We start from the raw sequence: 13864 nt of genomic DNA, 5'->3' as shown, positions 1-13864 counted from the left end.
AAAATTAGAAATAGTTACTAAATATGTTGTTAAAATTTTTTTATGTTTTAATCTGCACACTATTAAACCTTTATACTATATCAAGTTCTAATGTAGCTTGATTTGCCAAGACTCAAAATATTATTATATGTTTCAGTTTGAAAATTGTAACAATGACCATTTGAAATGTTTAAGATTTAGAAAATTAGCGCACAAAAATATCTATTTGAGTATTTTAACGTTGCGTACTATATCAATATTATGAAGAATAACTTAATTTCGTGTTTACCTTCACATACGAAGTGAAAGAAGGAGAACAAATAAAAGAAAATGTTTCTTCACAGCAGCATTTACGGTGTTATACCAAATATAAAAATTATGATACAGACGTTACGATAAAACAATCGTGTCTGAACTTCTTTAAGCCATTTATACTTAATCTGTACTTAAACTAAGTTAAACAACAAGTTTTGACAAAAGTTTGATGATTTCCGTTAAAAAAAAAACAGTCCTGGCTCAGACACGGAAGGCAAATTTCATTGAGCTCTGTCTATAAGTTTAATTATTCATATTCAATCTTTAAGCCAACATTTTCTTAATAAATCGATATTTATGGCAGCAAATGATGAAAGCAATTTAGTTCTTGCCTTTTTGGTTTTTAATATTAAAACCAGCAGTGAAGTGCTTAACCATCTTGTGAAATTACCTTTTTTCCCTTGATGTATTGGCTTTAACATAATTAGTTTAGGGGTTGTTGTAGGCAGGTTCGTGTTAACAAAACTTCGTCGTTGTCAAGTTTTGTTGTATTAATGCGCAATTCATGAAGCCAAGACTTGAGGTCATCCAGTTGAAGGGAATATTTTTATTTAAAAATTGATGGGAAAGTTTGTGATTTCAGAAAGATAGTACTCAGAAATATGTAAATCTGTTTTCTCAATGGGATGTAAGTTAAAATGTAAAACAGGTGTGTTGTCGTAGGCAACATGTCTTTAACATTAAATTATTATTGTTATCAGTCCTGAAAGATAGTATACCTATTATACTACGGTACAGTGTAGTATTTTAAAAACTAAATATTAAAGTATTTGACTGTTTTAATGAATTATATGGGTAAGAGACCAAATTGCATTTAATTACATTAAAATTTTAGTTGTTGAATGTTTAAAGATTTTAGATTTGTATTGATATCAAACAAGTTTGTTTACTCGTAGTGCAAATTTAGGAACGTTTTTCCAAAAGTTTTTGGACCTTGTAATACCTAGTTCAGTATATTTTAATATTTTATTTATATTTTAATTAAATAATTATATCAAGAATCTACTGGCACAGTTTTTAGAGAAGTGTCTGAGCAAGTGAAATAAACAATGAAATTCTTCTTTAATTGGAATCCATTTATGTGATGCATTTAAAATATATAAATTAAAAAATTCATTATTTCTGAAATGCTCAATACGTAATAAAAGTAATATTTTAAGATAAAACCGTATGAAAAATGTAAGCAATATTTCTTGTATGTTAATTTCAAGGTGTTTTTATGTTAGACACGTAGTAATGTTAAATTGAAACGTATTCATGGAAGATTTAAAACTTGTATACTAACATGAAAGTATCAATAATTTATGTACAGGCTGTATTACATATCAGGAAAGTACGTCCTTGAGATATCTTTCGGACGTACGGACAAAATTAAATTATTCCAGTTCCTGCTTAGGATTCCATAACGCTCGGCTAGTAAAATAATAAACTAAATTGATTTTAATATTTAAAAAAAGATTACTTTTGATACATTGGTAAAAGCTGGCTGAAAAAAGTTTATATTTTTCAGCATGTAAAGTAAGAAAAACATACGCCGTGAAAAATATGACTTATTTTAAGTAAATAATAGACAAACACTTTGTTTGAATATATTTAATAAAACATTGGAAGGTTATATAAACAATGATTTATTACATAAAAATATTCATCCCTACTAATGTGAAATAATTATGAACGGGAATACGGATAGCAATCTTTGATAGAGAGGTAGGGAGGTGTCAATAGTCACGTACGCAATTTGGGAACGCCTCTTGAGCCCCAAGGACTCACAGTAAACTTTGCTTTTATATAATAACGGACTTAACTTTCACTAAGTTTAATTTAAAGTTCTTAAACATAAAGTTTTCTCTTATGAAATCTACTTAACTTCAAGACGGTCGTTATACCCAGAAATGAGTTCAGCGAGGAATACGGTTATTCATTCCGTCAAAAGCTATGAATTTACAAACCAACATATTAAAAGTATTTTATGTTATACAAGCATATTATAATGTCCAATGATCAGTCTTTGTAAAACACCTGAGGTATTTATTTACATTATACGATTCTATTTCTATATTTAATTTTCTAACTCTGTTTTAAATTTAAATAAATATGGTAACTTTAATAGTAGAAAGAACTATATTCATATTAAGTTGTTATATACTTTATTTCTTAGATTTACGCGCATATTTTAATAAATAATATTCCGGTTAGTCTTCCGATTTATCCCATCAAAGTTTTGCATGCATGTAGTTAAGTTTTTGAAAACTTTTTATGTTCCGTTTAAGCATTACATTAACCTAACCTATACTATATAGAAACTGCCAATAATACACGTCTTCCGTTGTGAATGGATTAAGTTGAAGATCTATCGTGATTGCCGGGGAACTTATTATCAATATAGCTCTTTATCACACGTTACTTTATTATCTGTTAATTTGTATGATTATTTATAGGATAAGTCTTGCTATTCGTACACGATACAATAACGTTTTTTTGGGTAATTTTCATTTAATTTATTTATTGTATGCTTCATTTTCTAACTGTGTTCCAGTGTGAGTCATTTATACGGATACTGAAGTTCCTTGCTTAACGTGTTTACTATCTCATTTAGATATCTTCGGGATATATACTTATATGGTAAGAATCCAGAGGTTTTACTGAATAATTGTGACTTTGGTGCATTTCTAATACACCAAGGCTGGTTTATAGAACCTGCCAGTAGAACGGATAATGTAAGTACAGCTGAAGCACATGTCAATAACACACAGGCAACCCTAAGGATATACAAGTGTGGCATATCACTAACTGGAGATATCTTGATATTTGAGTAATATGTTGGAATGATAGGTCTAGTTTACATTGGAGAGTTGTAATATTCACAATAAAGAATTTTTCCTTTTGTAATACTTATTCATTCTCCTGTACCTGACCCAGAAAATGAATCATATGAAAAATACTTTTAGCTTGTTGATAAAATAACACAACTTCAAAATATACAACTAACATGACATAACACAATTTGACTTTTTTAAATCTTTCAACCTTGGACTGTATTCCAAAACTAGCGTATACGTATTTCTCACGTAAAGAATTAATAAAATCTAAACCTCTATATATGTAATGTATATTGGAAAATATGCGCAAGGTGGTTTTCATGAAATAATCATATTATTATTATTTCTATGGCATTAAAACTTCTAAAAGAACAAGCAATCGGTATGAAAAAAGACGTGGATATGTAGATTTGAGTACATTTCTAAAGCCCGTTTTCATTTTAATAACTGAAGTACGCCATTGTTTAACGGAAAGAAACAGAGCGGAAATTTAATAACCGGTGCTGCAGGTACAGTTATGTTACGTTGTACGTACAGAATTAACCTTATAACTAAGGGTTTATATGGTCAGTGCAAGAGGTTTTTATCACTTTAAACACACGTTACGTTTGCATGTACACGTTAATGATTCCATTATTTCATTTTAATAATATAATAAAAATGAGTAATTCAATAGCTGAAACAGCATAATACTTCCAAGAACATTACTATAAATAGTTAAAATTCTATAAAAATGTCTATACTTGTTACATAATTATTACTGTGTTTAAATGAAGAATTAATTAAGTAAAGTTAAAATCAAAAAGCTCATCAGTGTATTTTTTACATTAACCTAAGTTGGAAACTCTAGCCATCTTTGAACGGCTGTCATTTTTGACTCGGTTATCCGTTTGAGGTCGGGTTTGCGGCTCTATACTCTACTATAGACGTTTTATTTGATATGCATATCGACCTATGCTTACATCTAAGATTTTCTTCTGACTCCTAGCGGGCCGACCCCTGAGGAAGTAGCGGATCACTGAATATGTGATAAACATAGATTTTTATGTCAAGTAACTTTGTGTAAGGTTTTGTAGCTGTATTTTAAATATTTGGAAAAATATTTAACCAGGGACTTTTTGGACACAAACTCTAGCCATATTTAAACGGCTGTCATTTTTGACTCAGTTATCCGTTTGAGGTCGGGTTTGCGGCTCTGTACTCTAATAATAAAGACGTTTTATTTGATATGCATATCGACCTATGCTTACATCTAAGATTTTCTTCTGACTCCTAGCGGGCCGACCCCTGAGGAAGTAGCGGATCACTGAATATGTGATAAACATAGATTTTTATGTCAAGTAACTTTGTGTAAGGTTTTGTAGCTGTATTTTAAATATTTGGAAAAATATTTAACCGACCCGGGACTTTTTGGACACAAACTCTAGCCATATTTAAACGGCTGTCATTTTTGACTCAGTTATCCGTTTGAGGTCGGGTTTGCGGCTCTGTACTCTAATAATAAAGACGTTTTATTTGATATGCATATCGACCTATGCTTACATCTAAGATTTTCTTCTGACTCCTAGCGGGCCGCCCCCCTGAGGAAGTAGCGGATCACTGAATATGTGATAAACATAGATTTTTATGTCCAGTAACTTTGTGTAAGGTTTTGTAGCTATATTTTAAATATTTAGAAAAATATTTAACCGACCCGGGACTTTTTGGACACCCTGTATATAGAAGGCAGGCGTTTCCTGAACAGACTTAGAAAGTTTCGGAATTCCGGCACTAGAACTAAATAAGTATTTATCGCAAACCTAGAGAATTCCGGGTATTTCACACAAAACTTCTCCAAATATTTACACTCAGCAATCGAGCTGACAAGCCTCTCCTAGCCAATGTTCAATATGATCCAAATAGCTGTATTTTTGTTACTTTTCAGTAAATTTTAAATTTGTGTTTGATATATCAACAAAGTACGTGTTTGCTGACTGTCATAATAAAATGTAATACAATAAGACAAATGATTGAATAGAAAATATTCATCACTCCAAAACATAACGACTCTATATTTCCATATTTTATTGCCTATTTTGCACATGTCAAAGTTTTAAAGATAAGTAACCATTTCGTAGCTAGGATATTGATCGTATGTTAAAATAGCAGTCTTTATTTTAATCCATTGGTCAAATTTCCCATAAATGCAGGTTGAAAACCAACAATATGTTACTATTCTACATATGATAGTGGTTTATTAAGAACTGAAATGTCTCCAGCATTTTCTATTGCACTATTGTAGTGACACAATTCCTGTGTTCCAATGTTCTTCTAAACAATAAAATATGTAAAAACGTAATCGTACTATTCACTGTATTATACCATTCTAAAGGGTACTGATAACTAACGATACGACCATTAGGCGAGTAGAACCTAGGCTATGAGAAGCTTGACAAATCGTTTTCTGCAGTCAAATATTTGCTAAGTTTTGTTTGCATTGCGGCCAGTCTCTAGGCCTGCGATGAATCGTTATTTGGTTTTTGTGCAAAATCACTGAATGGAGTTTTACTATAATGTTTCATTCTTCCAGCCATTAATAGTTAAATAAAGTGATGATTTCAGATAAAGCTAAAGCATGTTTTAATATTACAAAACAAGGCTTGGAAAAACACGACTCGAAACAAAATTACAGTGGTAAATAGAGGACTTGTACAGTTATAATATAACAAACTTGTTGTTAGTTTGTCTCAACATCCTGTTCCTCCTGATTTTTCTGGCTACAAATATGCTGTGTAAACTTCTGACCATGCGTTTCAATCTCTGAGATCAGGAATATTCTGAATGTCAAACTTAAGATGCTCTGTCTTTTTCTTTAAAGATATAACTGTTTATTTTTAATGCAGAGTAACAAACAACAAGTTTCTATTCGGTTTCTGTAAGAATATGTTTTATAGTAAAAATATAGATAGGACTAATAAAGACACTGTCATTTGAAATTTTCCACAGTCGCAACTAAAGATTAGTAGGAATTCGGTTCCATACACAGACAAATTTGTTCACCGCTACTAAACCTGGGACCCATAAATGAAATAGAGGCCTTCAACTCGTCTTAACTTGGGATCTTTATTTTATATCATAAAAATGGCTTATAAGCCTTTAAACTTGTGACCTTACATCATATAGATGTCTTTAACACTTCTGCAATATAAATTTATGTATGGCTAGTAGTTACCCGTAGCTTCACGGGGCAATTTACCAATTCTAAAGCCATATATTTCTTATTGAAAAATGTACTATGGAATATGATGACGCCCTAAAACTTTTTAAAACATAAGTACGCATATAAGGTACAAATTATTCCAGTATTCTCTATAGTTGTTTGATTCAAAACTTAAAATTTAGAATAGTTCTACTTTGGGCTTGTTGTATTAATAAATATATACTTATGTCTCTAGAAAACATAATTTGGTCAAAAAAATTTCATATTCCGTCTGATTATATTAATGTTCTACTTAAGTTAGGTCAAGTGACATACTTAAGTCTACTGTTTGCTCTTTAAATTTATCTTCTAATTAAGTTTTTTCAAGATCAATAATGATACTATGCTTTTTCGTCTTGATAAGGAACATATATAACTTACGCAATACTGAAAAGTTACTGCGGTTCAAAAGACTCAGATACGACCGATTAAATTCACTTCCACTCTAATATATTTACGGTTTTTGAAGTTGATATTATGCTATTGGACTAATAATGTAAAACATATGTGCGTTTTAGAATCCGACTAATATTTAAAAGTGATTATTTAATATCGGTGATGTTTCTGGTGATATAATTAATATTAGGTTTTACCCCGATCAAGAAATTGTGTCCATACATAAGCTAAAAAAAATATATTTTTTGACTACCGACTACCGTCGCTTGTATTCACCTTCTGATATAAAGGAAAGAGCGAGGCATCCCTATGCTTTTCCCTTATCTACAGTACAAGTTTTAAGAGAGATAACCAGTTTCGATAACTTTAGGTGCAAAAAATGTACAGTTTTGTTCATCAAGTTATGTTTTAGAACACAGTTTAAATACTATTTTTAATGCATTAAATGCTTTATTTGTCACTGGTGCTGTTTTTCAAACTGCGTAATACTAATAATCAATACAACTATTAGCATTATAAAAATTTCAATAATTTAATATTTTCAGAAATTTAAATTTACGCAAATGTTTATGCTGCTTTGGTGAACTTCGGCAGAAAGTGTCAACATCTGTTTAGGTTCAGTTAACTGATTACTTGATTACGTGTTGTTAATACTAATTAATTTCCAGAATAATTAAATATTCTGAAAAACATTTTTTATATTTGTTACATTGTCGAATTTCCTTGGACTTCTACAAATATTTCAAAACTAAAACTAACCCTATAGGTCCAGCCGATCTCGAGTTTCATTGAAAAAACGTTATTTATAAATTGTATTAATGGCAATAGCCTTATTTAATTTCAATAAACATTGAATCACTAAAAGTACTTGCTCCGCCGGGAGTCGAACCCGGATCTCTCACTTGCCGGGTAAATGTGTATATATAATAATATAAAGAATATAATATAATATAATAGTAATATAAAGAAATATATATAAAGATAGACACCATCCACTTTCCTTAACTTACGACCTTACTTCAGACCGATGTCTTCAACGTGCGTGAAATTTGGGTCCAATCGTCAGATAGACATTACCGTAACGAATAAGTAGTGAGTAAATAATTTAATATGTTTATAAACATCTAGTACGGTTTCACGTTGTTTACATTAAATTCAAAAATTAGTAATAAATTCAAACTTCCCTAATAATTCAACAGTAAGAAGTATAGTCCTAATTAGCATACATATTTTGTACAGTTATTATTTCACTATAATCGTAGTGTTTTAATGGTATTCAATTTTTAAAATTATAGTAAATCTGTTTATAGTATCAATGAAAAGATGATCAATATAATTCTTTCTAAATAAGCATTATTAACCGATCCTTGCAAAAGCTCTGTTATGATAAGTCTGTAATGTATTGCTTACTATCATTTTCAGTAATCAGTGTGAATAATATCAGCTTTATAGATAGTAGGCAATAATAGGCAATAATGCTACTTATTTTGGTACGGTGCTATTAATGGAAATGCTCTTAACTCATGACAGATCCTTATTATAATCGGTTATGTTCGTGGAATTATACATTAATTCATTATTACAGGCATTACAGGGAATATTCTAACAACAACGAAACGTTCAATTATTTCCTAAATTTTCTACATATATTTAAAAAGTTTGTGTATACTACAATGTTTAAAGTGTCTTAAAGTACAAACGAAATATCAGTCAAAACTGTCAGGCATGTTTCAGTGTGTAAGTATAAAAAGTGGTATAACAATTTATTTCTAACATAAAAATCTATCTTCAACCACCCTGTATTTGGTGGAAGAAGAAGCGGGAGTGAATCAAGAGGGTTTCAGTATCAAAAGAATTTTCTCATATTATTTTTTTTATGCTAACACATTTAAAACTGACTTTTAGACAAGTAAATAAGTTACATAAACGTCAGAGAACTAAACAAAGAGACTGAATATCGTCAATTTAAGGGTGTGAAGATGGATACCTAATACTTATATAATGTTTATGTACGCCTGATTGTTAGCTTTAACTAGGTTAAGCTAAGAAAAATATGATAAAAAAACCTCCTAAGTCGAGCTCTCTCATCCCTAGCGCGGCATACAGTCCATTTTTCTTAGAACAAACATCTCTATGGAGTTAAAGAAAACCCAATTATTGTGCTCATACTAAGCAAATTTCCTCTTGGCACCTGGACTATTATGATTTGTAAATAGATCTATTTAAAAGAAACCATAATATTAATATCTATATTTAATATGAAAGATTTCTATTATTTTCTGAATGTGTAACTGTTTTTATTATTCTTATTTTCATGTATTTGTACTTTCAACAGAATTATACCAGTAGTACAATTAAATAAGTTAAAAAATAATATTAAATATTACAGTCTGAAAACTAAAGTTTTTACTTACATAACCAATAGGTAAATAGTATATAATAGAAAAAATGACTAAGTAAGAAATGCAAGTTATTTAACAAAATATAATCAGTCAAAATGAGCACTACTAATAAATTTTGAATGAAGAAACAAAAATCAACAAAGGGATTAAAAAAATTTAAAAACAAAATATGCAAAAATAAAAATATTTTAAGTAGCTACATGCAAGAAAATATAAATAATCTGAAACATGCGGAAACATAAAATGAATTCTGGAATTTTAGTTTACCTCCAGTTCACTTTTCTTTTAGAAGCTCAAAACAAAATATTTACATCATTTCGACATTAGAGACACTTACGAATAGGTGAAGGGGTAGTCTCATTGTCAGATGAGGTACACAGTCGAGTGCCCGACGATGTGATGGACACGATCTCTAAGTACGGTGAGCAACCATGATTTTGACACATAACCTAACTATGGTAGGAAAGGTTGATTCAATTGAATTTTTGAGTTTAGCTCCAGATCACCTTCCTTTTATTGCTGCGTCTGGTATCTGCCGCTGTCACAGACTTGACTCATGGAATCTGAAGTCATGTTCGTCTGAAGAGATCCAAAGAAGGTCGACGAAGGAGACTCATTATCTCATCGAGTACAAAATTGACTTATAAATAAATCACATGACCATGGCCAAGACGATACGGTCCGTCGTTGCTGCGGTACAAATCAAGTATAATCGTGTTCTCGTGGGAAGGGTAGGTTAATTCGCGGGCGGGTAAGTCGGAAGTCCGAGCAACCTGTAACACAGGTTACTCAGAAAACCAATTTACCACGCTATAAAAGCCTATACCGTTACTTTATCTTAGTATTACATTTATGTCAAATAATCAACTTAACCGGCTTTATCACAATAGACGTCATACTTTCCTAGTTCTCAAGAACACTGTTAGTTTCTATTTTAACTTGTTATGAGCTTTCTTATAAACGTACTGAAATGACGTATGAGACTCTTGTTATATCCTTATTGCAAATCGTGATGTGAAAGTTTAGTTCACATGATCCATATTATGAGTAATTAGTTGATTGTTTGTCAGTAGGCTCATCGCTGAACTATATGATATTCTATAAAATATAATAATCCTATCGGAAAATAAAAGATTACCTCAAAAAATATGAATAAAATATAAATTCTGGTTTTACTGTAATGTTCCGTATTGAAAATATTTTACGTAACTGGCATTTAATTTTTATCTAGTTCATAGGGTGCCTAAACATTTCTAACACATTTATACTCTTTAAATGTTTTTATCTCACGATGGAGAGCCCCCCTGTCACCAAAAAGTGTTACGCATCATGGATTTAAAACAGTCCTTTAATTTTAAATGTTTCAAAGAAGCTTATGAAATGTTACAATCTGTGTATTGCAATAAAGTGATAACTCCGAAAACCCTATATAAATGTTATGGCCGATTTCAAAGCGGAAATGAGTTGACGTCCATTAACCTTACACATAGACCAAAAAATGTTCAAAAAGAAGTAACAACAGTTCGTTCAAACAGGCGAATGAGTTTTTATAGTTATCGGAAGATATTAAAATCTCGTATGGGTCCATTCAAAGCATTTTTTTCCTTATAAGTTTACGGTATGCTATAAACTTCACCAGCATGTAAGCAAACAGAGATTTGGTATGCAGGAGTTACCACTGAGTTGATCTGATGCTGAATGTTTCATGAACTTTACCGATAACGTTCGAAACTGATAACAACTGTTACGCAGCTCTATGTGGTTAACGGAAAACCTAAACTTGGTTAGTTGCAAATACTTACCTGTCATGAAACTTACCTGATGAAACTCATCATTACAACCTGATACAGAATGCTTCACATACTTCATCGATAGATTTTGAACTTTGATAACAACTTTAAAACTTTCAAAGCCACTCTGTGGATTACTTGTGGGTTACTTCCTACGTTCCAATTCTTAGTTTTATTCTGCGGCAGAATGTTTCAGTATGTTTATTTCTTAAAAATAATGTACTTAAGTGAATACAAATGAAGTGAAATATTAAATATAGCTGTTGCTTTAGAATGATTACCACAATCTTAAATTATTTAGTATTATTAGAACTAAACAATTACAGAATTTTAATTTCTGTTAATTTTACCTGCAATTTTCACTTTAATTTTAACGTGCTAAACGTATATCAAATATAATTTCGTATCCTGGAAATTTGAAAATTCGGAATGAAAGATTCGTTTAACCGTCATGTGCTAATGACCTTAATGCTTGCAATGAGTAAAGTTTTAATACACAGTGTATAACCTTTATTTCATATACTTTTGAATATATGAAATAAATTGCAGATAAAGAAGATTAATGACACGATATTACTGGAATGACTTAATGCAACCTAAACAGTCATCTCTGGCTTCAGGCTAAAGACGTGTATAAATACAATTACATTATAAAGTTAGTACATTACATATAGACTAACCTTTTAATTTTCGTTCAAACGTAAGTATCGCAAATATTTAATTGAGTAATGTCTTTTGCTCACTGGAGTAGTTTCGTTTCCATGAGGTACTATGTCTGTGTGCTTTACATAATAAATAATAAAACATTTACATATATATTATATAACATAATATTAAGATAATAAAAAGATAAATAATATATATATATATATATAAGATAATCAAAGTTACCAAGTGATAAACCTAATATGAAGAGGGGATCTGACAAATCATTAACCGGATGGCTTCTTGAGATCGAATATATTCATCTATCGCAGACGAAAAATTCCAGTGTTGTTTACATGGCACTGTACAGTATGAACTTTTTAATAACCATGTTCCAAGAAGCTTACGGAAAGGAGAGTTCTCTAGAGAAATGGATTGTTGATTCTTAGTTTTTAGGCTAATTATCTTAACAAAATCTTGCGGCTTATCGATATTTAAGCGGAATATAAATAGCACAAATGCATTATAAGAAAAAGAAAATGTTAATTAAGACAATGTAAAAAAATTTCTAAAAGGAAATATGTACATTTAGATGCAGATTTAGAGCTGTTTTAGTCCTTTCTTTCACTCAAACTCGAAAACATATTTACTTATATTTATAGTTCCTTAGTATAACTATAATGAATAACTTTAGATAATCTGAATACAAACTTTAAACCCCACGTCCACACTCTTTCATAATTAAGAAACACCCTCAGCTGTTTGCGTTAAGGTGTGCATAGGTTTGATGACAACGTTTGACAATAGCCTCGTCATGTCGGAAACATCTGGATTCCAGCAGTGGTCTAGCAAAATCAGTGGCTTAAGTGAACGTAATATGTCTCTATGGATTACTATTGTAGCCTTTATGAATGTGTTGTTACTATTCAAACGTATGGGTAGGTTAGTACAACTTTCATTTTACTCCATGTCGAAGACATTCTACACAGCTATGTTTGAAACAAAAGCATTGTTAAAATTGATTTATATTCCTTCAGCATATAATTTTGTATCTGGTTCTAAATGTGCATAATATGATACAGGGTAAGTGTACCGTATTCTATGTAAATAATGTTGAAAGAACTTAAGGGTAAATATATTTCAAATATTATCTACCAGCTCAGTTTTTCATTGCGTCTTACATGCAATATTAGGCTATGAAATTTTTGAATAGTACGAGGACATTAAAGTCCATTTATGAGCGATCAAAAAAGGCCATGTTTGGTTAACTATATTTTAGTTTTCTTTTGATTCCTTTTTTTTGGGAGATTCTCAATCTATTTATTGGGAGAAAATAAGTTAAAAAAGAAATAAAAAGCATTTTTAAATATTTAAGGGTAAATTTTGGGAAGGAATTTACCAGCAGGAAATTGTAATGTCGTTACGGCTCTACTATGTGGGATAAAACCCACCACTGGGAACAGCAAATACCAATGTGTCACTTAAATCTGGGCAACCTTAAGGATGTCTAGAAGCAGCACATCACTAACCGCAAATGTCGAGATTCTGGGGTTCATGGCCAATTTGATAGGTCTAGCGTACTGTGGGAGATGACTGTTGAAGTTGATGGAGTTTGTTCCCTAACCTCAGAGGCTTTTGCTAGGCTCAACAAGGGTGTGCCAACCCCTGCCTACTTTGACTGGAGAGGCCGCTTCAGAGCTGGCCTCCCCTTCATCCGGGGAGACACCACTTTGAGATGTAGTGCTCTAATTCTTCCTCATGAATCTCAATAGGAGAGGCAGCCTCTACTTCTTAACCTTACCCATCCTGAATATCCTGTTACTCCGGAAGCAGTGCAATGGTTCTTAGAGGAATAAGTGCAATTTATAAGCTTCTTGTCCTAAGAGAACAAAAAAGTGGGATAAAACGTATTATAAACAAATTATATAATTCGTTTTTATTGATAACGTAGTACGCGCAATAAAATAATAACTGATAAGTAAGCGTGTACTGAATTGAGGAACGGTGATTTTTGTTAGAACGGATATCGAGATGGTTGCAATTGGTATTTTACCAACAATAGGGTTCTCGTATCACTGAATAGTTCCACCTTAGTTTCAGCACAGATTCTACACTCTATGGCCAATAGAATTATAAAGATATTGGATATTACATAAATTACCCAATATTACCGACCTTATTATTTACGGCCTTATTACGGACATTATTCTATACAAAACCGCAGCGCTTTGATGAAATATATATTCGTTTAACTTATATAATTACAAAATTCTAACAACT

Source organism: Homalodisca vitripennis, chromosome 8 (genome assembly GCF_021130785.1).
Source record: "Homalodisca vitripennis isolate AUS2020 chromosome 8, UT_GWSS_2.1, whole genome shotgun sequence".
NCBI lineage: Eukaryota > Metazoa > Arthropoda > Insecta > Hemiptera > Cicadellidae > Homalodisca > Homalodisca vitripennis.
Note: the sequence above shows the minus strand (reverse complement) of the source record.